General features: G+C 39.7%; 1 protein-coding gene and 1 long non-coding RNA gene across 3 annotated transcripts in view; one reads left to right on the top strand and one right to left on the bottom strand.

Annotated features, from left to right (window-relative positions):
* LOC146704252 (neural-cadherin-like) overlaps positions 1-26,747 on the top strand; it is a 114,625-nt gene that overhangs the window by 5,325 nt on the left and 82,553 nt on the right. The gene's annotated exons all lie outside the window — the stretch shown is intronic.
* LOC146704253 (uncharacterized) lies at positions 16,238-18,470 on the bottom strand. Of its 2 annotated transcripts, XR_014921154.1 has the most exons (7): positions 18,216-18,470; positions 17,581-17,676; positions 17,391-17,484; positions 17,189-17,300; positions 16,943-17,096; positions 16,698-16,825; positions 16,238-16,584 (listed from the first exon to the last, which is right to left on the bottom strand). It is a non-coding gene; the product is annotated as an uncharacterized LOC146704253 (long non-coding RNA). The 2 variants fall into 2 exon arrangements; XR_014921153.1 differs by lacking the exon at positions 18,216-18,470 and having other exon boundaries at positions 17,581-17,842.

The following is a 26,747-nucleotide window of genomic DNA, read 5'->3' as shown; positions in this document are numbered from 1 at the left end:
ATTTTTTTGCATAATCTCTTCTCATTTAATTATACTTTGCTCCAAACTTTATTTAACTGTGCAAGCAAAGCATTTTGTGCATCTCATCATCAGCATTATGTATGGCGAATGTATGCACATAGATCAAATTAGGATCAAATTTGAGCCTTACCGAAGGCACGCAGTCAGGATTTCAGGACAAGCTTTGACACTAGTCCTTCAGCTGTGTTGCATCACATTTAGCACACAGTAGCATCGCTGTGTTTATTTAAGAAGTTTGTTCTTTCTCGGGGGCCAATCAAAGCATCCTTGCTTTCTCCTTGACTAGATCCCCTGCTAATGTTGGAGAAATATTTACCTTCTAAACTATATTCAGTAGAGCAGAAATCCCCAGAGAAAACAATGATATTTTTCTGACATAGCTTCTATGTATCAAACCAGCAGTATAAGAAAAAAAGTAAAAGCAATGGAAATAGGCCATGACTCATGACTCACAGAAAATGGTTATGTGGTGTTGTTTTGTGAAGAGGGAGTGAGGGACCTCTACAGCTTCACTTGTAAAGGATTTTTGCTGCCCCACAGAGGATGTCACTTTAGATTTGCGGTGGAGAATTTTTCCTTTTGGTTGTCCCATTCGAAGAATCCCTTTCTTTGCACCTGAGTGGGAATCTGTTAATGGTATTTGACGGGTTAGGAGGAGTATCGAGCAAGTGGTGCATTCCTTTGTGAGTTGGAATGGGGAATATTGAAGTGGTTTCTCCCGCTCCTTTGGGTATCTGTGGGAAGGGTGGCATTCAGTTTGTGGTAATCACCTCTTCTCAGCCCATTTTGTAAGAGAACTGTCTCCTGCACTCTTTCTTTTTCTCTCCTCCACCCTCGTCTTTCTTCCTGTCTCAGTCTCATAGTCAGCATCTTGCCTCATGCTGTCTTTAATCCAATTTCCCCTTTTCCTACTTGCCCCCGCCCCCCAGCTATATTTGCATATTCCCCTTGTGATGTGAAATGAATTGAGAAGAGATCTCATTTTTGTTTGTAATTTGTGACTGAGGGGCTGTTTGTGTAAGTAGAAAACAATTTCACAAAAAGCTGTCTGCATTTATTAAATTTCATTAAAAATATTGCCTCTAGTGATCGTGAGCATGTACATATGGTTGCATGCGCGTATAGATGGGGATTATTTTTCATCTACACATGTGATTCTGTAAATTTGTTTGTGTACCAGTCTGCTTCATGTTAAATCTTGCAATTGGCTTTTTGGTATCCAGATTCCCCATGGCAAAGATTCTCAGATTCATTGCGTCTGACAAATGCTGTGGAGCCATAACATGCCTGCAGCATTATATTTCTGCTCTGTGGTCTCTCAGATATCAAACGTATGTGTCTAAGCAACATCCTCGCCATCCTCTCTTCTCTACAGTCCTCTCATGTATCTGACACGAGAAAGGAAGAGGGTGTAGGTGCCGCTTTTTAAAAAAGATGGGATTAAGTAGTAAGAACAAGAGCAGAGAGAAGAAGGAAAGGAGCTCTAGTGCACATCTTGAAGAGATATTTAATGTGGATACAAGACATTACTTTCAGGGACACAGAAAGGTCAGGACAAACTTAAATGCTAAGGGCATGGTTACACCGCGTGGCTTTAAGATCACGAAAGTTAAGTGAGGCAAAGGTGTCAAAACCGAACATGAAATAAAAAAGAAACAGAGAAGCACGGAGGCAGAAAAAGATGGAAGAAGTGTGTAAATACATGCCAATGTGTGAGATTGTTGCTTTCCGCACCCTTTTAAGTTTCACTGAAAATAAGTAGAGGGCAGCCAGATGAGAGACAGGGAGTTGTATACTGCTGATGAGAGGTCAGCTTGGTGAAAAATAATTGTCAGATGGTTAGAGGGGAGAAGTGAGAAACTGTTGGGGTGGCAGTAGGGGAATGAGGTGTGCATGTACTCTAGTCTGTAGTGCTGAATGGATGGCTACAGGGCACAGGGGGGTGGGGAAAAAATATAGCGCTGTGCAGCTGCGAAAAGGGCAACGTGTGCTCGTATTTGTCTGAAGATTGTTGGGGGCAAATGGAAGGAAGATGAGGAGGAAAGTATGATCTGCCCTTTGGAGTGGCACGAAGAGAGAAAGCAAAGATGTTCGGTTGAACTTTTTCTCTCTCAGAACAAAGTTCTACACCTTAAGCTGGGTTATCTGCAGATACTGATCCTACTGCTGATCCTATAGCAGTGCTATCTTTAACAGAAAATTATATGTGGGACTAAGTGGGATCATTTTTACAGTGGGTAGGATGAGGGCAGAAAAGTTCTACACAGAGCCCTCCATGTGAAACAGCTAAACGACTGGCGCATCGAATACAAGCATCACAGGAGCACAGTGGAAAAAAGCTTGGAGGAATGGAAATCTATGCCTTTTCTAGTTGTTTCTAATGATTTTATTTTTAACGTTTAACATCACGTTCGCCTAATTGTTATATAAGCACCGACATGCAGGATAAAACATGCCTTTTCCTGACAGTTATTTTGTTAGAGTTTTCTTTTGGATAAAATCTTTTTGCGGGGTTGTCAGAGATTTTCGATACAGAAGAACAAGATCCTCTATCCAATGTATTCATTATTTGTTTTTATGCGGTTTTCTGTTAAGGATTGTTTGAAAACCGGTGATTTGGTTTGGGTAACCTAAACTGCTTTGTTTAAAGTGAGGGGAACATAACTGTCATGATTAATAATAGTAACGCTGACTCTTGTTGGAGAGAACTCAAAGCAACCAGTGTGACAACTACAAATGAAACCAGTTACTCTCTGCTGACATAACGTTCAAGTTTTAATGGATTTTCTCTCAAATGAAAAACAAATGGAAAAAAAATACTTTAAAATGGCTGCATTCACAATTTTCTCCTACAATATTGCATATTAGAAATTGGTACTTAAAGGAGTAAATGGTATAAGACTTAATAAATATTATTTATAAACATTAATAATATTAATAAATAATACGTACCACATTTTTTCCATATACAGTGGGGCAAAAAAGTATTTAGTCAGCCACCGATTGTGCAAGTTCCCCCACCTAAAATGATGACAGAGGTCAGTAATTTGCACCAGAGGTACACTTCAACTGTGAGAGACAGAATGTGAAAAAAAAATCCATGAATCCACATGGTAGGATTTGTAAAGAATTTATTCGTAAATCAGGGTGGAAAATAAGTATTTGGTCAATAACAAAAATACAACTCAATACTTTGTAACATAACCTTTGTTGGCAATAACAGAGGTCAAACGTTTACTATAGGTCTTTACCAGGTTTGCACACACAGTAGCTGGTATTTTGGCCCATTCCTCCATGCAGATCTTCTCGAGAGCAGTGATGTTTTGGGGCTGTCGCCGAGCAACACGGACTTTCAACTCCCGCCACAGATTTTCTATGGGGTTGAGGTCTGGAGACTGGCTAGGCCACTCCAGGACTTTCAAATGCTTCTTACGGAGCCACTCCTTTGTTGCCCGGGCGGTGTGTTTTGGATCATTGTCATGTTGGAAGACCCAGCCTCGTTTCATCTTCAAAGTTCTCACTGATGGAAGGAGGTTTTGGCTCAAAATCTCACGATACATGGCCCCATTCATTCTGTCCTTAACACGGATCAGTCGTCCTGTCCCCTTGGCAGAAAAACAGCCCCATAGCATGATGTTTCCACCCCCATGCTTCACAGTAGGTATGGTGTTCTTGGGATGCAACTCAGTATTCTTCTTCCTCCAAACACGACGAGTTGAGTTTATACCAAAAAGTTCTACTTTGGTTTCATCTGACCACATGACATTCTCCCAATCCTCTGCTGTATCATCCATGTGCTCTCTGGCAAACTTCAGACGGGCCTGGACATGCACTGGCTTCAGCAGCGGAACACGTCTGGCACTGCGGGATTTGATTCCCTGCCGTTGTAGTGTGTTACTGATGGTGACCTTTGTTACTTTGGTCCCAGCTCTCTGCAGGTCATTCACCAGGTCCCCCCGTGTGGTTCTGGGATCTTTGCTCACCGTTCTCATGATCATTTTGACCCCACGGGATGAGATCTTGCGTGGAGCCCCAGATCGAGGGAGATTATCAGTGGTCTTGTATGTCTTCCATTTTCTGATGATTGCTCCCACAGTTGATTTTTTCACACCAAGCTGCTTGCCTATTGTAGATTCACTCTTCCCAGTCTGGTGCAGGTCTACAATACTTTTCCTGGTGTCCTTCGAAAGCTCTTTGGTCTTGGCCATGGTGGAGTTTGGAGTCTGACTGTTTGAGGCTGTGGACAGGTGTCTTTTATACAGATGATGAGTTCAAACAGGTGCCATTCATACAGGTAACGAGTGGGGGACAGAAAAGCGTCTTACAGAAGACGTTACAGGTCTGTGAGAGCCAGAGATTTTCCTTGTTTGAGGTGACCAAATACTTATTGTCCACCCTAATTTACGAATAAATTCTTTACAAATCCTACCATGTGGATTCACGGATTTTTTTTTCACATTCTGTCTCTCACAGTTGAAGTTTACCTCTGGTGCAAATTACTGACCTCTGTCATCATTTTAGGTGGGGGAACTTGCACAATCGGTGGCTGACTAAATACTTTTTTGCCACACTGTAAACAGTCAGTCAGTGCCCTTCTTTAGCCACAATTACCGTTTTTTGCTATGCTATTGCTGACTGAAAAGTTCAGGATTTATATTTGTCTTTTTTAAATTGGGCATTGCTGAAATCGCAGGTTTTGTCTTGGAACAGCGTTTCCCTTTGAGTAAATGTAACTAGCTCAGAACTAGCTAGTTACAGAACTAGCTGTAACTAGCTTTGAATCTTGACAATTATTGACTGCCACTTACTCACTTACTGGTCTGTGAATTGGCTTCATTTTTCGGGGCAGCACGATGGTTAGCACTGTTGCCTCACAGCAATAAGGTCCTGAGTTCAATTCCACCATCAGGCCGGGGTCTTTCTGTGTGGAGTTTGCATGTTTTGTGTTTGCGTGGGTTCTTCCTGGGTACTCCGGCTTCTTCCCACAGTCCAAAGACATGCACTTAGTGGGGATAGGTTAATTGGAAACTCTAAATTGCCCATAGTTGTGAATGTGAGTTCGAATGGTTGTCTCTGTCTATGTGTTAGCCCTGTGACACACTGGCAACCTGTCCAGGGTGTACCCTGCCTCTCGCCCAAAGACAACTGGGTGAGAGGCGACACGACACGACACACACAACCCTGAAAAAGGATACGCAGAAGCAAATGGATGGATTTATTATTATTAGTAGTAGTAGTAACCGTTTGTCGTAGAGACGCTGTTCGTACCTCAGAATGACTGGCTCGTTTGTGCACTGGTCCTGCCGCTGCTTCGGTGCATAGTAGTATTACTGCTCACTTCTTCTTCCTTTGTATTCTCAAGGTTCTGAGTTCAAGTGTACCATGGGGCACTCTTCATGATCAAGCAGAGCTGTATGCTCTATGGAATGATACTACTCTAAAAGGACACTGTGCCACTTTGTTAGGTACACTTATGTTCACTGTACAGCAACAAGCTGTTTGATTATACCGAGAGAAAAGGGCTACTTTTCTCGTGTCACGCCACATTGATTTGAATATCCTTGGTGGACTGTTTGACCTGTGTCTCACCATAGTGTGGCTGCAGCCTGCTGTGGCACACTTTCCACTAACTCATGTGGGACATGCAAGTTTTGAGTTTTGTTGCGTTGCCGTTTGAGTTAGTGGGTTAATACATGTTCTTTAACGTTTTGGAAGCTGAAGGTTGTGAGTTCGACTACAGCTTGGCCCACTTTTTTCACCATGCTCCCATGAACCTACAGTATGATTAACAGAAACACACTTCAATTTCAGAATGTCTGCCTCTTTATTAGGCACACCTGTTTTCATAAACAAGCTGTTTATCAACAACTTTTTGCTCCCATCGACAGCAAGCCACAGTCCGAGTCTGCAAGTAGCAAGTATCCCAACACCTTCGCCTGGAGTTGCGAATTCTAGATATTATTATTTTTATTTAAAATTGTCTTTTTTAATCCATCTACACATTTTCCCAATCACTTGCTCAGTCAGACTCACTGTCACAAGGCAGAAATCAAGGCACACCCTGGGCAGTCTATCACAGGGTTATAATTATTAGAGATGCAGTGATTGCAATTTTCTTGTCCAGTTCTTTTGGCCTGTCAATAAAGAGTGTTTGCCAGTTTAGAGTTTCTTTTCTTAAGCGCTGTAATTTACAGCATATACAAAGAAAAAACAACACAAAATATTCTTTTCACAATGAAATAAATAGTTAAAACTTTACTATTTCCTCCAGATCTCAGTAAAGTAGATCTCTGACTGAAACAACTGAAAATAAAGTACTCAGCTATAAGAAGGAGCGCTGTTACAAATAAATAACTAAGAATGAGTTGCTGTACAGTCACCTTGACATTTTTTACCTTACCAAACAAAAGTAGGTGCAACAGATTTATATAACAAACCAAATGTCAGTTACTTACATCATCTTCTAGTATGTTTAGAACCTCACCAGATAACAAGACATCCGCCCTTTTCTCTTTTTCACTCGTCTCCATAATTTTCCTCGTAATTGCTTTGATCTTTTCACTGCTCATACCTAAGACTCTCACTGAGGCTGCTGTCTTGTGATTGGCTCTGAGCATTGTGTAGCTTTAGCTTTAGCCACTCTGCCTTTAAAATGTCAGTGTTCAGCTGGGGTGGAGGTGACTGCATAACTGTCTTTACAATTGGGATGAATGTGTCACTAAGGGAAAATTATCTTTAGGGACTGAAATAATTATTTTTGTATCAGCTTGCTATCATATTTAAAATGGGATGTATGTGGATTGAATCGTTCTTGGAACCAGCCCCCAAGTGACCATTTCAAGAACTGCAGTTTTTAGTTGGCGTTTAATGTGATTTTGTCACGTCTGGCCTTTAACTAAAGTTTAAGATCACACATTGCTCTGATCTGGGGTCAGACTGGTAAACCCCGTGTACCAGAACAAGCTGTTAAGGAAGGAAGTTAAGACGTTTACTCAATGTCAGCCCCCAAAAATAATTAAAGCTCAAGAAATGTGGACTATTTCTGTTATTCTGTGGGCCATCTTGGAATTACAGAAACGTAGGCATTCAGCCCACACTCATACTGTATATCACACATGTTGTGTGTGGTGCAGCAGGAGATGAGTGCAAGCATATGTGCTGTCGCACAGGGCTGTGAGGATAGTCATGGCGACAGGGAGTTTTTATTCAGCCAAGGGTCTGCATTATTGATGCCCATTACCACAGACATTGTCAGCTCAAGACATTGCACAGAGGCAGGCGCTGTCAGGTAAATGTCTTGCTGACCTCCAATAGCACAGATTCTCAGTATTCCTCTGTGCAGCCCGATGTCTACCTGTGTGATAAATGAGCACAGCTCACACATTGAACAAGAAGCTTATCACCAGTGGAGAAGCTTTTGTTTTAATAAATCTAATCCATGATGCTCTGACACCAGCTTAGCGGGAAACAAAGGTGTGAGTTTGGGGGTTTTGTTGACAGAATTTAATCATCTGCTATTGTGTTTGCCTTGTTTCCCTTAATGCGGAATGATTTGTAATGAACCGGTTATGCTTTAGCTCATTGGCTCGCTGCCTCATCTGCCACTTCCTCCATCCATCTAAAACTTTTGTTTTTGCCCCACCTTTGCATGCTGGGTAGTCTCTCTGTGACATTTCCCCAGAGAGCTGAATTGATTTTGTGGTATTGATTAACTAGGAGCAGTTTTGCTCACAGTCACAAAACATCACTTTAAACAACAATTTATATGTCGCCGAACAGGCTGTGACAGACTGTTGCTGATAGTTTACAAACTGGCAGAGAGGTAGGTGTGTGATTGAGTCGAAGGGCTGATAGAACTGTCCTGAAGCACTCTAATGAATCAGCCTTTCAGACAAGCCTGCCTATAGGCTAGAATGAGCAAAGGAAAATTGGAGCTAGCGCTGGGATATGTCGTGGGAATTCAGTGCTCGTGTTTATTTATCTATTTGGTCTTGAATTTTTCAACCTTTTGTACCCAAAGGTCCAATTAACTGAGCATAACAATGGTTGCAGCCCTGCATTCGGTGGCTCAAGAAGGCACTGAAAAACACACAGGACATGGACAACTTTGAAATCTCTGCCGGGTGAACTGTGAACAAGGAGATTTCTTAATGCTGTGCAAAAGATCACATGGCTGGCCAAGTTTCCTAGTGAGATGTTTTGACATGCCGTGAACTTTGCTTTGGAGCAAAGCGGGCAAATTGCAGAAATTGTAGTAATTGCGTGGCACCAATTTTCACATCCTTTTGTTAAGAAGATGAAAATCAGTGCCATCCAAAATGAGATGGTAGAGTGAAGAAAAAGGGTTGCAAAAGTTTCGTCTCACTGGCGATCAAAAAGACTATAGAGAAGACTAGGGAATTGAGGCCCAGATTAGAAGATGTGTTTGAAGATGATGTCCATCTCATGGTTCGGTTATTTAATCCATTGCAGAAAAACAGAGAGAGAGAGAGAGAGAGTCCAACTGATTGCAGGAGCAGGTGTCTTAGATGTGGAGATAATGTAGTGCCTCTCAGGGCTGATGGGCATCGAGGGGGGAGAGCAGCTACATGCTACATTGCTATATGGATGTTTAAAATTAGAGTTTGAGACAGTTGCAGAGATGAAGAATGATATGCAGACAAAGGATCTTAAGATTGTGGGTGACACACAAAAGACAGTATTTGTTCTGATTGTTTCCTGATCTGTCTGTTGTATGCTTCTGTTATGTTCCTCCTTTCTGTACTTGGACATTTCTGCTTTATCTGTTCCAATCTTGGCTCAGGCATGTGCTTGTGGAGCATGCGTTTTTATTTCTCTAAATGTGTTCCAGCTACGAATTTGTGTCTGTTCTCAGCGGAACCACTGAACGTGCAAGGCTTTTTTTTTTCTCCTCATCTATCTTTCTCGCTGCCTCGACAGTGTAGAGCTTAATTCTGTCGACTAATCAGACCATATGGTCTCCACAGTCTTATGATGTGCTGAGAAGGATGGGATAGGGATGTTACGGTGTCATAAGTAGTGCCAGCCTTGCTGTGGAAACAGGGAAGCATGCACCACTGCCACGCATTAAGGATCAAGAATTAGAATTAAGTTTCCTGCAGCTCTTAAACCCGCTTTTGTTGAAAATTAAATAAAGAAAATGGCAGGGAAAGGGATCCTTTCAGTTTTGCTTTCAGCTTTCTTATTCTGCAAGAACTCTGTTGCCTAGGCTCTGTCCACAGTTTTGCATGTCATTTTTCACAAGTTATCGACTCATAATTACTTCTGCCCTTTCTGCCCTGACACTGCAGCTGCCATTTAATCGAGTAATTTCAATAATTAATTGTGTGAATGTGCGATAAGTTAGTTTTGATGGATATCTCTAACTGAGAAATGGCTGCGTTTGTCAAACACTAAATTGAGGATCTTACCATAAATGTTCAGTCCGCCCCGTGAATAATTGTGCGTTCAAAGTTACAAATGAGTCACTCAGCTTGTCTTAATATTTGGATTGAGTGCAAGATCACCCTATATTTACACTAAATCCAACTGATGGAGTGTTACTACTTTTAATAATGTTAGTATGAGCTCATCCACTGTGAGCGCGTGAACATTATCACAGATTTGGGGCATTAAGGTTGATTATGAATTTACTATAATCATGAATTTCTGTTGTTAACATAGCTGTGATAGCAGATATTGTGATTAATTGTGATGACATGGGGAGGTTTAAGACTTGGATTTCCTCGCACACAGTGGGTGATAAACATTGATCTTTTTTAATCTTGCTGGCCTGCTGCTAATGACGGGAGATGATGGTCCACACAGGACAGACTGCTCACGGGATTAGATATCTAAATGAGGAGTTTATCCTCTCTTCCTCTTCCCCCATTGCCAGTAAGCCCGCCTGCAATCGCATGCTGAGTTACAGTTTAATGCATGTGGACTAGTATAGTGTATAGCATGTTACTGTGCATCTTTGTCTAAACACACATGGACAAAACATGTCTGTGTGTGTTTAATCGAAGTGCATTCATGCAAGTGTGGAGGAGCACTGTCAGAGCTCAAGTCCCGCTTCACGCAGCTGCTCCATACTAATCTGCTGTACTTCCGCAGGAACACATTTGCTGTGCTCAATACATTATTGTACTTTTGCACATAACAGATAGTGATGGGGTGTTCCCGGAATGCCTCCTTCTATGGTGTGCTAAACAAACACAGTCCAGTTCTGGTTTCAGTGATAGATTAATGCTGTCTCACCCATACACTGTGGCTTGTTTTCCCATTAAACCTGTGCGGCTGCCTCTGTTGCTTCTGCCTGGCCCTGGTTTTGCGTTTGTATTCATGTGTGTAGCATCTGAGCTCGTGCACAGGCTGTGTGTTTGTTGGTTTGCCTACACGAGTGTGTCTATGGAAAGATATCGAAAGTGCTCCTTGGACCACCCCCATCAATCACCAACTCAGAAGGAAATGGAGAGAGGGATAGACGATCGAAAGAAAGATGGAGGTCACCACAGAAAGAAGCATCCAGAACGAGGGAGAGGGGAGTCAGAGGAAAAATGGATGGAACAGTCCAGGCTGGCTCTGATTGAGCTGGGTAGTGTAGTTTATATCCTTTATAGATAAGGCTGGGGAGCACTGCTCAGCAGCTTCCTCCCCCTGTAGCTTGAACTGAGAGTGATAATAAGAAAGCGTGAATGGGGCAAATTGAATTAATGCTGCGGCACACCATAAAGGCCCTAACTATAATGCATTTTAAAATCCTATAATGAGGAAAGAGCTAAAATAATTTCACACTCCAGTGAAGAAGATGGCCCTGTAACAGATTTTGGGCCTGGCCAACACTGCTAGGGCTTTTGTCATTTAATGTGACTCTAGGTGCTATGCTGAAATGATACTTACTCTTACTTGCTTGGGTGCAGCGAGGTGCTCGAGGCAAACTTGGTCAACAGCCTGTTCAAATTCCTGCAACACGTACCAAGCAAGGAGAGACTGGTGCCTGCTGACGTCTCACTCGGGTCAGTTTTTAAAGTCTCGGGGTAAAACGCTGTTGCAGGGAGGGCACATCTGCCGCAAAAGTGCTCCTCATTACTCTCCATTAAAAGCCTATTCAGTGATGGGGACAGCAGTACAAGTTGGAACCTTTCCCGTTTGTATCCACACATACATACTTCCTATGTACACATAAAAAGCTCAGATGTGTCTTTTTGTATATACATGTGGGGAAAGACAGAAAGCACTTCTCACTGCCTTTGCATGCTTTCAGCTATGGCTTCCTCATCATTAGAGTCACACCGCCATAAAGCTGAAATTACCTCTCCATCATCAAACCTTGGAGAGTGAGAAAGATAGCTCTCTGACACATACTAACACTAACAGACGGGAGCTGATAGAGACTAATGACCAAATGAAAGCCTCTGCTATGAACCGTACACCTTTCTGGTTGGAATGGAAGAGAGCAGTCTGGTATCAACCGGTATTTCCTCTTCTCTTCTCTTCTCTTGTTTACAGTTGGGTTGGTTGGAACACTGTATACTTTCCACTTAACCGCAGGTGATTGTGAGCTGATTGGTCACGCATGTATGGCCCATAGATGCCAAAATGAAGCACCATGCATGCAGGCAGATATAGATATGCTTACACATGAAAGCCCACACACGCCACATGAATGCACAAACAAGACACAAATGAACTTCTGTGTAAACTATACCCAAAAACGCATGCATGGTGAGTACAAGTTAGAGAAAAAACAAACAAACCAAACTACACCGCATATTCCTTGCTCCAGGCAGCCAAATAAAAGCCCAAAGCAAGGTGTGAAGCAGGGCACTGAGAGTCCAAACAATTTATATCAGATCCTCTTACTGAGAGATTGCACTGGAATATTCAGTCTTGCAGTGTCATTTAGATAAAGTCCCCTTGCCAATTTTCCAAATGACTGCGAACTGTATGACAGGGTGTGCATATGTGCCACTGTGCATCATGTTATTCACAGGGTGGTGGGCTGCTGAGTGGAAGGGTGGGTGAGAACACTGTAAACTGTACTGTACATATGCTTGAGTAAATATTAGTTCCACCCCAAGTGTCAATTTGAAATGCAGCCGTATCGTTCCATCTCAAATTTGAGAATAGAAAGCACACTTCACAACCAGCTCTAATTATCTACATAACACATAGCTGCGAAGTTACAATACTTGACTACTAATGGAGCGCTTATGTAAATCTAACCTAATACCAGTGTGTACAGTTATTCCTCCCCAGTTTAATTTGATTTGAGAAAATACAAGGTATCCCACACACTGTCAATCACTTGGACTTTGAATTTCATTTTCAAATATCCACCAGGAAGCTCCAGTTGTTTAGTTTTCTTCATCTGCCCATCAAAGGCTCAGCGAGTAGACAGGTCTTTATAGAAATGAGCCGAGATATGCTTTAACAGTTTATTCTCACGCAATAAATGGACTGTCTATAGCTCCCGTGAGGGCGACTTCAACTTCCAATCTTCATTAATGTTAGAGAAAGCCCAAAGAGAAAACTCTTTCACAGCCTAGACAAAGCACAAAAAGCATTTTTCATCCAGGGTCTTTAAACACTGAAGCCACCTGCCTGAAGAAATGTGAACAGCAACGCTGTATATTCTTTTAAGAAACAACCGAAAGCCTAATTATCTTGCATTCAACAGTCAACCTGTTACTGCCCTCATTATGCTGTAGGGGCTAATATTGATTTGCTGGGAGCACAGGCTTCTGTTGGCTTTAATGATGTATTTAACATTTGTTGAAATGTTAGGAGGATTTGCAGTGTTTTCTTTTTTTCATGTGTGTTGGTGGTACTTCTCTGCTGTCTGTTTTGACTATTGCTGGCATTGCTGATGCATTGTTAACGGTTTTATCTTCAAGGATAAGGGACTATGATCAATATTTTATATACATAAAAAAGCTATGCAGCGCATTTAAAGTGACCTTCAGCTCTTTTTTCCTGCTTTTCCAAATACAGCACAACTGTGTTTTGCTTATTGCCTGAATCACTGTTGTTTTTAACCACACCAGGCAGCAGCACAGCTACATACTATGTCAATAAACCTTTGGTGAATTGGCTGGAATTTATACCTGCATAAGATACGATATCCTTCAGTTCATATCTTTGCAATTGGTGCAGTTTGTATAAATAATTTGTGTAATTCTGACACTATTTGGTATTTGATAAGATTTTGAACTATCCAGTTATGTGGCTACCTGTGACCATAAGGTGCCAGTGGCAGAATAAAAAGTCACACTTTTGTCAAGCTTAACTAAAGTTAGTAAGCTAAGCTACCAGAGGGCATAACATTTTCTCTAAATTTCTAAAATACAAAATCCTGAACGCTTGGTGCTCTGAACCAGTGAACCATTGAATCACTCACTCTTGTGTCAAAGCCTTTGCATAGTCTCCCATTTAGTTATTCTGCAAAACTATAAACACATTTTAAAATACACTTAATGTACTGGACAATATAGATCAAAAAATGTTTACGCTGTATATACCTAATCAAGGTGTATAGGCTTTGCCACATTCTCTGATTTACTTGTCATTGATAAATAAGAAAGTGGCCACTTTTGTGAGTAAATCATAGTACACTGGAATAGTATACATGGGAATATGGGAAGCAGGATAATAAGAGATAAAGAATGTAACCTAATCTCAGCAGATAGTCACCATAATCACTGAATTTTTGACTGAATTGCAGGAATGTTACATTGATTTTCTTTTTGTGAGCTGCATACCCCCTGTTTTTTGATGTAGTATATAATGAATGCTCAGTAGTGTCATTATTTATACGGGCTGTGTGTATGTGTGCGTGCGTATGTGCATGTTCTGAAAACATTGTGTGGTTTTGAGCACAGATAAAACTGTTTTGATGTGAGTGGTTTTGCCAGAAGGTTTTGTGAATGTAGTCTGAAAAATGGCTTTTGTGTTTCCAGTTTTGAGAAAAGGGAGGAATCTTTTGAAAAATACGTCTTAGCAATTGTGAAAAAATGTGACTCTTGGAATTCATTTCAAGAAAGTTTTTGGAAGGACTGTTTGTGAAGTAGGGGAAAATTAGACATCACGTCACAATTTTACAAGTATCAAACTGAAATAAAAAAACTCGATGTTTTTAAAGAGCATATCACAAAGTAATCACTAATTACTACTCACAAACTAGGGATCCAGAATCTTAAGTCTTGAATGATGTGGATGCGGTTTACTAAAAGAAGCTGGTACTGAGAAGTGGATGAAATGTAAAGTGTGTTTGTATTTTTGGAGACTTGCAAAACAATCAAAGAGGACTTGACTTAGATGTCCTTGACATTTTCTGATGTCGTGTATAATAAATGCTCAAATGTTATTCGAGTTAGTTATGTGTGTGATCTGAAAACATGGGAATTTGAGCACACTGTCAGAGGGTATTTAAAAGAAATATAGTTTTACAAGTTGGCTGGTTGGTTGTGTTTCAGGATTTAAGAAAAGGGTGAAAGGTTTTAAGAAATGTATCCAAGAAATTACAAATAAATAAATAAATGTTATTTTTTGGCACCTTTCACCTTACGTCACATTACAACACAGAATTAACAACAAAATCAACATTAATAACACAAAAGCTAGAAAGCTCTAAAATCCAGGAATAATGATTGAAACATGAGGGTTATAGTTGATATGCAGATGTGAACAGGTGGGTGTTGCGCTGAGATGCAACTGTGTAACAGAGTGCCTGGCTGATGAAGGTGGAATAGATGATGGTTGTGGCAACCATGGTCTCAAGCCTGAAACAAGGGCCAGTCAGGCGAACGACTGGGGCACGGGAGCACAGGAAAGGGTGTGAGGATGATGGAAATTTGATAGATAAGAGGGGTCCAAGTTGTGGAGAGCTTTGAAAGTGACAAACAGAACTGTGTATTGGATTCACTGGAGAATGGGGAGCTAATAAAGCTGGATGACCAGTAGTATGATCTGTGAACTTGGTGTGGATGTGATCCTTGCTGCAGAGTTCTGTCTAATTTGGAGCAGATTAAGATGGGTTTTTTTTGCAGACACCAGAGAGAGTAGAATTACTATCATCCATGCAAAAGGTGACCAGGGCATGAACCAGAACCTCTGTCCTATGTTGAGTAAGAAAAGGGGCAAAGTCTTGAAATGCTTTGTAAGTGGAAGTAAGATGGTAAAAGAAAACAAAGCAAACAAAACAAAAAAGACGAGCATATCATTTCCCATGAGACACTCACTGTGGATTAAGTAAAAAAACAAAGGTTGCAGACATGAAAGTCCAAATATAAAAAAGACTAACAGACTAGAGGAAAAATAAGAAAAAGGTGGAGGACACAGAGCATGTGGTCTGTCAGCCTGAAATGATCACTGCAGCGTAAAAAACAAAAGAAAACAACAACAACAACAAAAAAACAGCATCCGTGGGAAAGTACCAAGAAATGTGACTGTAAGTGATGATATTCAGTGATGATGGAAGTAATTGTTAACAAAAGATAAGATAACGGTGTTTAAACTATCGAAGGCCTGTGCTTTTCTTTGTGGAGCTTGCAAATTCTCCTCGTCTCTGTGTGGGTTTGCGTCCTCCCACAGTCCAAAGACACACACACACACACACACACACACACACACACACACACACACTCTAACCTGTGACCCTGAAATGGATAAGTACAGGAAAATGTATGGATGGGAGATAATTTAAGATGAGATAATGAATACAAGAATATGTTTAAATTAAAACTTACATCCTTTGATTTAGTATTTTGTTTTCTTTAAATGCATTTATATTTATCTTTTTTTGTGTAGCTGTAAAAAATGTGTACACAGTAAAAAACCAAGTGTCAATTTTACACTTACAGAGTTGATTTTAACTCTGCTTCAGATAACATTTGGTCCCACTTAAAATTAGAGTTAAATTTACTCTATGGCCAGTGTTAACTTTTCAGTGTTAATTGTACTCAATTTAGTGTCAAAATTAACAACAAAATGTGTAAAAATATTTAACACTGAGGGTTATTCACACTGTTCAGAGAAATTTGATTACACTTTATAGAGCTATTTTTACTCAAAATTTAGTTTAATAATAGCACTCTGATGTGTAATAATATATCATTTTTATTTCTCTGTAGTGTGATTTTTTCATATTCATCTTATGATGCTATATTACTAAATAACTGTGATCTATCCTACATTATGGAAATAACAACAAATATATAGGTTAAAGTAACAGCATTTATTATGTTTCTCATTTCAATGTCATTTAATTAACGTAACAAACCTTTACAATTCACAGTTCTATGATGCTCACTAGAGAAAGCAATATGACATTTCCCCAATGTCGTAGTTGTTTGCAGAAAAGTAAAAAAGTTGGGCCATAATAAGACATAGTGGGCCCTAAAGAGTTCATTAAGGGCTCCTACTGAACCTGTCGCTTTACATGGAAGTGCATGCTTCTCAATCACAATGAAGGTGTGAATGCTGCTTCTTGTGGATCCCTGAATAAGAAGGTAGGGCTGACTGCTTCGGGTAAGTCAGATGCTGCTGTACACTGGTTCCAGCCTACAACAACACATTAAACAACAGTATTAAGTGACTATCCTCTGACAGTAGATTAGCTCAACTCACTGTCCATGAAAATAGAGGTGATGGAAAGTATATTTTAAACAACATACCTTTGGGAATTTGATGAGGTTATTGACAGCTTGAGATGCAGACATCTTTCCTGGTCTCTTTCGCCCTTGTGCAGATGGTGGTAGCAGATGTAGCAGCAGCAAGATAGTAGACAAGTCACTGTCCCAGCCTACAGACGAATAAACAAAGAATTATTCCAAAAATACATTGAATTGACAGAATTACCTATATAACCAACAATGGCAAATAAAAACAGTCACAATCATACCATTCTCAACTTCAGTACCTGACTCAGCATTGCACATTAACTCCAAGAACTCTGAGGTGGGGACAAGTCTATGACTTTCCTTTACAACCTTTGCTTTGAGATTGGTGAGCCACCTCTCCAAGAATTTGCTCCCAGTGACCTCACAAAACAGGAGTCGGAAATCTTGTTCTATCTGTAATGCAAAAATACCGAACATAGAGAAGTGTTTGATTGAATCCTGCCTACAAATTACATCAGTATCATTTAAATGATAAGTGAACTTACTTTTGGGAGATTTGCAAACTGAGACGCTTCTTTCCTCCACAGCTTTTCTTTGAATGGTCTTCAACCGCCATGCAATGTATCCTGAACTGCTCTCTGGATCGTAGTAATGTTTCTATGTAATTAAATAAACGAAGAAGGACTATGTTATCAACATTTCTGAGGGCAATTATGTATTTAATGTTGAAAAGTTCCCTTTACTTACATATCCATGTTGTGAATATGGGTCTTCCAGATATGGAGACAGAGCAACAATGCCCTGCGCATACATCACTCTTACGCTTTTAGGGGGAGATGTCCTAATGTATAAATTCAATAATTGGCATTAAACATCACAATTAAAAATAATACAATGTTTAAAATGTTTCTTTATATCTTACATTTTTGATTCTTACCCATGTTATTCTGTCATCTCAGCCTCAAGTATGTTTCTCATCCGTCTTCTGGTTGCATCTCTCAGAGATTTGGTTTTTACGTAGTCTTAAACCTTTCTATAAAATAGAAACATTACTTAATATTACTTAACATGCCATTAACATTGCTATCAGTTAATTTACACAAAATACATATTTCTTACTAAATAATGAGCAAAACTCTAAAGTAGTGTATGCCTTTGGTATTTGCTTAAAATAATATAAACCAGTAAAGTTAACTTTATGGTAATGTTACCCACTTTTTCTGAAAGTATGTTCGCTTACGTAAGCTAATTAGCGATTATTAGCTTACTAATAAACGGTAATTTAGTTGTTCAAACTGTGCGATTTGACATGTGACAATGATATTATTTAGACAGCATTTAGAAGAAATACATAGTTAAAATGTTTTAGGTTCATATTAACGCAGTGAGAAGATAACGAACATCTGAACTTTTAGCAACTGCTAGCATGTAGCTACTGGAATGCCATTAAACCTATGGGTAAATGCTGCTAACATGTCCTCACTCGACATCAGTGAAACTATAAAGAGCTATTTAGTTTAAAAATACCTTTTTAAACAATGTTACCAGTCTGGGAATGTTAACTTCACTTACCTGACTGTGGCAGCTCTTCGGAGAAAATTCCCTGCGCATTAGAGCTCTGAGGCCGCACACGCCTGCGGACTGGTAATAATCAACACTGTGTGGAGTTAAGTCTTCACTGTGTGACTAACAAACTTTACACTGACTTTTAACTCTGATGTTAGAGCTGGTTTACTCCTCTTAGAGTTGTAAATACTCTATCTAGGTTAAAATAGGTTTACTCTGAAATATTGACACTCCATTTTTTTACTGTGTAGTTCTAAGCATTTTGTGGCTAACGGGGTTTTGGAAAACCCTAAAAAAATTATTATGATTATTATTATTATCATTATAAGAACAATGACTGGCTGGGACATACCTCAAAAACAAAGAGGATAATCTCCTTAAGATAGCTAGAGACCATGAAAGAACTAAGAAAACATTACCACTACGTTACAAAGCTGCTAAATCCAGAATAGAGCTCAAAGGGAGCTCAACATGCCAGTGATACAAATAATGGAAAACAAGCCAACCACCAGCTATGCCAGAAGAACAAAAAATAGATATCAGATAAATGTTATTATGAACACATACCCTCAATGGTAACTGAAAGTGATGAGGCTGCTGTACTATGGGATATATCAATACAAACTGATAAAGAAATCAAGACTAATAGAGCTGACTTGTCTGCTTATCGACATCTGTCCTCACTGAAAGAAATCTCTCTGAAAGTTATAGAAAAACTCTCAAAATATGAACATAGAAGGAAAGAGAAATGGAGAAGATGTGGGACATGAAAACTACAACAGTACCAGTGGTAATCTGTGCTCCTGTTTTGGACAAGAAGGGGGTGGAAATGTCAATATATAGGAGCTGCAAAAGATAGGCATTGCTCATATATCAAGGAGGACTTCATCCATCAAGCAGACCAACACACCCTCGTGTTGTTTGTACTTTACAAATTTAGGTACGAAAATATTGATAAATCGCTGATTTGTGTGCGAAGCATGCCTATGCATGATTTACACGCAGATTTTGTGCGTATAAGCTGTTTTATTAATGAAGTCCACTGACCTTTCTGAGCTCCCTCCAGTACTGATGGGACAGTGGTTTGTCCTTCCCTGTTGTCATCCACACCTTCTCAGTGCTGTAAAACTCAGCACACACAAAGCTTATTCATTCAGCACTTCTTTCTGTACCAATCAAAACAATATACCATATGCTATTGCAACAGGGTTAAATAAATGTTGGCACATATATGTGAATTTCTGTAACAAGGTGGACAAAGTCAAGGACTGTTCGGTAAAATGTAAAATCGTTTTATTGTAAATGTTTTATTTAATTCTCAATAAAGCTGAAAGGCTTCAAGCCAGTGGTGTGTAATAGGTCATTACCTCTGTGAATAATCATTTCTCTTTATTGCAACACGCTGTGGCCAAGGTAGATGTGGAAGCAGCAAAAAGAAAACTGTCAGAAGAGTTAATTGTCTAAATATAAATGAAGCTCATGTGCCGCAGTAACCATTATCATCTGTGTGAAAGCAAAGCAGAAAATCCTTCTACTGTGGGTTTTGTCAGTAGACCTCATCATTGACTTTGGTAGCTTGTTTCTTTGTGTATAGACACTTAAAACTGTTATTCCCATTGAGGCTTTCAGAAACAAATAGCACATTTTTCAACTCTATTATCTAGACACAAAGTCAACAATCAATAAAGTGCCCTTTGTATATAAAGGACATAAAGAAGGAAGAAAAGAAACTCTCATCTGTGTTCTAATGAACGTGGCCTCTAACGTCCAGATTTTTTGACAGTCTTAAAAAAATTTTGATGTCACGTATGAGACCGTTTTTTAGGTTATGTCAACAAAAAACAAATAAACAAAAATCAACCATAAAACAAATGTAATGTGTCTTCTCTTGAAAGAGTTCTTTGTGTATCGGACTTTTCTATGCGACGAATATAACAGCATGACTAAAAAGATCCATGACAGAATGACTAACACTGCTTTTAAGAGCATGCCAAACATTTTGCTGGGATGGAAATTGGAACTGGCTCAATTTAAAGCTTTTGACTTGAAAGTAATCTCCCCTTTACTTGTGCTTAAATAAACTATGAGAAGATTGCATATCAGAATGATTAAAGATGGTATGAAATTTATATCTCCAAGGTTTAGAAAATAAGATTTCTCCTGCCTCACCGCACAAAAATGCCTTCTGACTGTATGAAAGGTTAGTGGAGTTCCTGATCAACCTTGACAATTTATGTATTTCTTAGGAATATTTTGGATGACGAACTTTCTTTTAGCCCATGCTCAATAGCTTTTCAGCCTTCCCAACTGACAAGCAAACCCAAACCTAGGGTTTTTTTTTTAATTGAGGAGTAATCCTGGACATACCACGCTAAAAACCACATGAAGTGTATTTATGTAGAATTTATTTATGTAGAATTGCCCACAATTCTACATTGTGGGCGAAACAATAAAGCATAATTTTTGAAGTAAATAATAATAATTATAGTCAATTAAACTTAGTAGTAAATTGTTATTTTTTTCTAAAAATTATTAAAATTACATTCAATCAGTTTTAATTATACTAATTAATCACTTTATAATCTATCAATAATTTTTTGTTTCAGAATCTTTTTAATAGAATGTGGCTATGCTAAAGTAATGTTTGGCTTGTTTGTGCTGTTGTTTGTGAAACTAAAATGATACAATGTTTGCATAAAGATGGAAACTGGCCCGTTAGCCCATTGCTAGGTGGTTGCTAGGCAGCACGGTATATCATATATAGTTCTAGTACCTCAGATCTTGATCTGCGCATTTTAGTAGAGGGCGATCGTGGCTCAAGAGTTGGTTCGTCTTTTCGGAAGGTTGCCGGTTCGAGCCCCGGCTCGGACAGTCTCGGTCTTTGTGTCCTTGGGCAAGACACTTCACCTACCGCCTACTGGTGATGGCCAGAGGGGCCGATGGTGCGATATGGCAGCCTCGCTTCTGTCAGTCTGCCCCAGGGCAGCTGTGGCTACAGCTGTCGCTGCCTCCACCAGTGTGTGAATGTGAGAGTGAATGAATAGTGGAATTGTAAAGCGCTTTGAGGGTCTCGAAAAGCGCTATATAAATGCAATCCATTATTACTGTTCGTCAGATCGCATGCTAAAAATTTGGCGGTTATATTTGAAAATAAGTTCACCTTTGAGAAACAGATTAGCTCAGTTGTACAGCGGTCTTTTTTTAAACTGAGACTTTTATCCAAGGTGAGATCATTTTTATCTTTTAAAAACCTAGAACAGGCAATTCACCCTTTCATTCGACCGCAACTGGACTACTGTCATTCTTAAATGCAGGCGTTAACCAGACTTGTTTAGCACGGCTCCAGCTGGTCCAGAAAGCTGCTGCTCATCTCTTGACTTGAACAAAGAGATACAAACATATGCTTGCCTTACTCCACTGGCTCTCTGTCCGCTTTAGAATTAAGTATAAAATTTTATTGGTGACTTACAAAGCACTGAATGGACAGGCCTCAGAGTATCTGTCTGAATTACTGCAGCCTCATTGGCCCCCTGGAGCTCTTAGATCAGGTGATCTTTTGCTCCTTGTGATACCAAAGCCGAAGCTGGTTCATAGAGGTGATTGTGCGTTTGCAGTCGCGGCGCCTAAATTGTGGAATGATTTACCTCTCCACACTAGAAAGGCCCCTGCTGTCCCCTACCTTTTTAAATCCAATCTCAAAACAAATTTTTACTCATTGGCTTCTAACGCAGCATGAGAGTTATGTACCTATTTACTTATTTATCTGTTATTTGGCATTTGCTATTTGATATTGATGCTATTTGATTTTGTTACTTCATTTTATTGTGTAATTTCTATCTTTATACAGCACTTTGGCCAACACTATTGTTGTAATTAAATGTACTATATACATAAATAAACGATAAACGATAGTCCAGCTTTTATAGCTATAGATCAGATTAAAAATAGGGGTGGGTTTTGATGATCGATTTAAATCGATTCTGGCTTGGATAATGCGATATCGATTCATTAAAATCCTGAATCGATTTTTAAATATAAATTTATTTTGCCCGAAACGCCAGAATCTCAGGTTAAACTTCCAACCACCAAACAGCTAAAACAGTAAATGAAAGCAGGTACATGGATTCTGCACAAAGACGTAAACACAAAACGCAGACCCAACGCATCCGAATCAGTGAGATGTCGCCTTTCTCACCCGACGGCACGTACACGTAAGCGGACACGGACACGCCGTCGGGGCTGAAAGCCGACAGCTCACTGATTTTGAAGCATCGGCGGGCGCTTTGTGTTTACATCCTTTTTGTGCTAGATTCTGAAGCTGCAGGTTTTATCTCTTTCCAAACAATATTGACTGACACACCGGCTCACTCCTTGGTGGCGGCTTGTCGGGGCCTGGAGCCTGGGGCTCGCTCGGGCCACTTCGGGGGTGGGGTGCCCTCGGCCTCTCGGCCTGGGGCTCGGTCACTCTGGCGCAGCTGGCTGCCGGCGGAGCTCACGGGCACGTCACTGCAAAACTCTGGCCCGCGGGCCAAATTTGGCTGGCCTACTGGTATTATACAGCTAATATATATATTGTTTAGTATTAAGCTTTGCTTGTTCCAAATTCAGTTTTTCAGCAAAACTTGTTTGAGTCCATAAGAAAAGATTCATTTTTATATCTGGAGGAAGAATTTTTTTTTAATAAATATTACTGTTAGCCCACGACTTTGTTCCAGTTTTGAATTTTGGCCCACTGTGTATTTGAGTTTGACACCCCTGCTCTAGCAGATCATTACATGAAGGAACCTTTTAAAAACAAGCGCGTCCATGCTCACAGGTGTACACACAGGTGCTCACACACACAAACGACACCCTTTTTGGCTCCTACCTCAAAGCACACTGTGCGCTGTCGATCTTACGTGCTGCACAATAATGTTTAATATTTAGTATTTACTGTTATATTCCCATATATCATCGTGATGTTGTTTATTCTATTGCTCTCGTTTTCTTCTGCTTGTTTTCTTTTTTCATTCTCAACAGGTGAAATTAAAAAAGAAAAAACAACAACAACAATAACATGTAATATCTACTGTTAGCTAGTTTATTGTGATGGTGTTGTTTTTATTATGTTGCTCTTTGTTGTTTGTTGTCTCTTCTGTTTTTTTTTATCTCCATACAGGTGATCCAGGTGTTTTGTTTGTTTTTCTTTTTTTTTCTTCCCCCCTTTCTCACCATCTCTTCCCCCCTCTATTTTTCTTTCTCTCCCTCTCTTTCTGTCATTCTTTCTCCCTGTCCTATCCCCCAATCATGTCTGTCCCGTCTTTAAAAAACGAAAAATAAAATAAATACATAATTATAATAAAGGTCAATCAAATGGATCAATATGGCAAGGCCATGATGATCCACTTGGTAAAATAAATCCACTTGGCATCTTTCTTGGCCTTCAGACAACAATTCTGACGGCTAAAGATCCAAACGGGACAGGCAAAAAAACCCCAAAAACAAAACAAAACAAAAAACAACAATATTGACTGAACCAGCAGCCAAAGAAGATCCAAACTATGCTTCACATTTCGCTTCACTTAAACATCGTCACGAATTTCCTCTTACTTTTGCTGTTGTGCTTCCACCACGATAAAATCTCACTTCATGTAGAGCTCTCTCTCTTTCTCTCTCTCAGGAATAGTTTCCCATCTAAAAATCTCTGTTTTTTGCATTATTCGCTTACTTATTACCCACCAGCCGCTGGTTTGTTTGTTTGTTTGTTTGTTTTTTAACTTACTTCCGACAATAAAGCCTCATTTCTGCTGTTCAATACTGAACAAATGTAAACAAATTATGCAAAATTGCAAAATGCTTAGCTGTGTCTCTAATCAAACCTCTTTAACTTTGCTCTGCTTCACTTCTTTTTGACTGCACAATATTTTTAAGGTCATCTGCTATAAAAACCCAGACCAGGAAAACTGCCTTCATGTTTTTCTGTGTTTTATCCTCAGTTACTTTGACACAAAGACATCTGCTGTGATGCTCACACCTTTGATAAAGTCTCACAAGTGTCAGCTTTCTTTTTATAGATATAAAAAATATCGATATGTACTGATAAGTCAGCAGAATTATAATATTTCTGACTGTCTGAGGCAAAATTTCTCCGATTCAAATCGAATCGAATCGAATTGAATCGAATCGTGGATCGAATCAATTCAGGACCTTGTGAATCGGCAAAGAATCCATTCTAGAAGTCAGTGACGATACCCAGCCCTAATTAAAAACAATGAGGTGTTGTATGAGCAAAGAAGCAAACCATTTTAGTCTGTTCGCAGGTGGTTGCTAGGCAACATGTGTAACATCATAATATCTAATATAGATGAGAACCTTCAGGGGCCCAGGATGCACCTGTATGCCAAATTTGTTTGCTCAGCTCCTGCACACACAGCACACACAGACAGATATTTCATGTATTGAGGAATACTTCAACCCCACTGTTTGTCCAAACATAAGATTCATTTCTTCCTCCATCTTTGTTCGCATAATAGCTTTTCCCCCATGCTTTCACTTCTGTAAAGTGACTACTGTAAACATCACGTTCAACCGTACGCTAGTCACCCAGATGTTTATAAGTGCCCTACACAGCATTTACAACCTGTTAATAGTTTACAAGGTTTAACATCTGTTACTTTACAATAGCCATCCAGATGTTCATAGATAGTTTATGAAACAAGTTTCAAATACTAAGTCTACATTAATAATCACCATGCCATCATTTGTTACCACAATATAAAAAAGTGTTACAGCTAAACCCTTTTTGTATTATATATTCAATTGGGCCAGGTTACTGAGATAAAACCAGCAAAGGTTCCACAGACAGAAGCAAGGAAGAAGTTTTTGAGTAAAGACATGACGTTTTGATTACCTCAGCTGGGCAAATTTATATTCTCATCTTTATCGCTTGCAGGGATTTGATGAGTCACTTTGAATGTGACTAACGTGCCCATCATGGATGTATTTTTTGCTTCTCCACTCTTCTGTCAGTTCATGTTCAAATGATATCTGGTCAGCATGTTACTACTTTGAAGTTTTGCATGGTACAGCCAAAAAAAGAAGAAAAAAAAAACTGCACTTGTGCTCATGCATGTTTGGTTTTTTTTTCAACAGAAATGCTGAAGAATTTATTATTAATTCTCATTCAGGCAGGAATTTACAGTTTTATTGCAAAAGAGGCTTTTACACCAGACAATATAAGTGAAAGCAAGGCAAGCACCAAAATGATCTGTAGCCTTCAAATGTTTAAGTTATGTCCACTTAAATGGTAAATGGCCTGTATTTGTATAGCGCTTTTCTAGTCCCTAAGGACCCCAAAGCGCTTTACACAACCTGTCATCCACCCATTCACACACACATTCACACACTGGTGATGGCAAGCTACAATGTAGCCACAGCCACCCTGGGGCGCACTGACAGAGGCGAGGCTGCCGGACACTGGCGCCACCGGGCCCTCTGACCACCACCAGTAGGCAACAGGTGAAGTGTCTTGCCCAAGGACACAACGACCGAGACTGTCCAAGCCGGGGCTCGAACCGGCAACCTTCCGATTACAAGGCGAACTCCCAACTCTTGAGCCACGATCGCCCAACTTAAAGTTGTGAATACTTCATTATACGGACTTCATATTACACCATCCTTCCTTGAAGATGTTTGACCCTCTGAGGGCATTCTGGCTTTCATCAGTTTCTCATTAACTAGTACAACATTGGAAAAAAAACCCACTTTGATGAAAAAATTAACTTTGAAGAATAACATAAGATGCTTGAAGAATAATATATGACCCTCATTGAGCCTTTAAAATGCAGAATTTACATAAATAATAAAGATCATAATTATTGACAAAAACTGAACTAAATTTAAAATGAAAAATTTAGCAAGGGGTGTCGTAAGAAAAACAACATCCAGACAGACATCACCCACGACCCTATTTTTGCTGTCTCATGTTTTAACATACTGCGCTAACTGAATGTCAAACAGAAGGAGCATGCACCTCGGGCTTTCAAAATTAGCATATTTTGGAAGAGGGCACATGCCATCAGAGTAGTTGATGCTGTAACCCCAAACACTTGCACATAAGATAAGATAAGATAACTCTTTATTGTCATTGCACAATCATACATAATACAGTAGTACAATGAAATTGGAAAAACTGTCCTACGTCGGCACTACATATAAAACAACACGACACGAGATGACACATCACAACGCAACAAACAACACAACACAGTATATTAACTTAGTATAAAAAAGAAGAATAAGTGTATGTGTATTGCACACTGTTATTATTGCACATTAATTATTATTGCACCTTGTTATAAATATAAATATTATTGTTATCGTTTTAAACATTGTTACCTCCCCCTAAAAAAGTCCAGGGAGGTATCCAGTCAGGTCAGCTATTTACATTGATCAGGGCTATTGCCCTGTTGTAAAAGCTGTCCTTGAGTCTATTTGTTCGGGACCTCAGCAGCCTGAACCTCCTGCCAGACGGCAGCAGCTTAAACACCCGGTGTCCTG

The sequence above is a fragment of the Copadichromis virginalis genome, linkage group LG7 (genome assembly GCF_057382275.1).
Source record: "Copadichromis virginalis isolate Kocher_CV1m ecotype Utaka linkage group LG7, C_Virginalis_male_GT1.1, whole genome shotgun sequence".
NCBI classification, from domain to species: Eukaryota; Metazoa; Chordata; class Actinopteri; order Cichliformes; family Cichlidae; genus Copadichromis; species Copadichromis virginalis.
The sequence above is the reverse complement of the archived record's forward strand: the minus strand, read 5'-3'. Positions and strand labels throughout refer to the sequence as shown.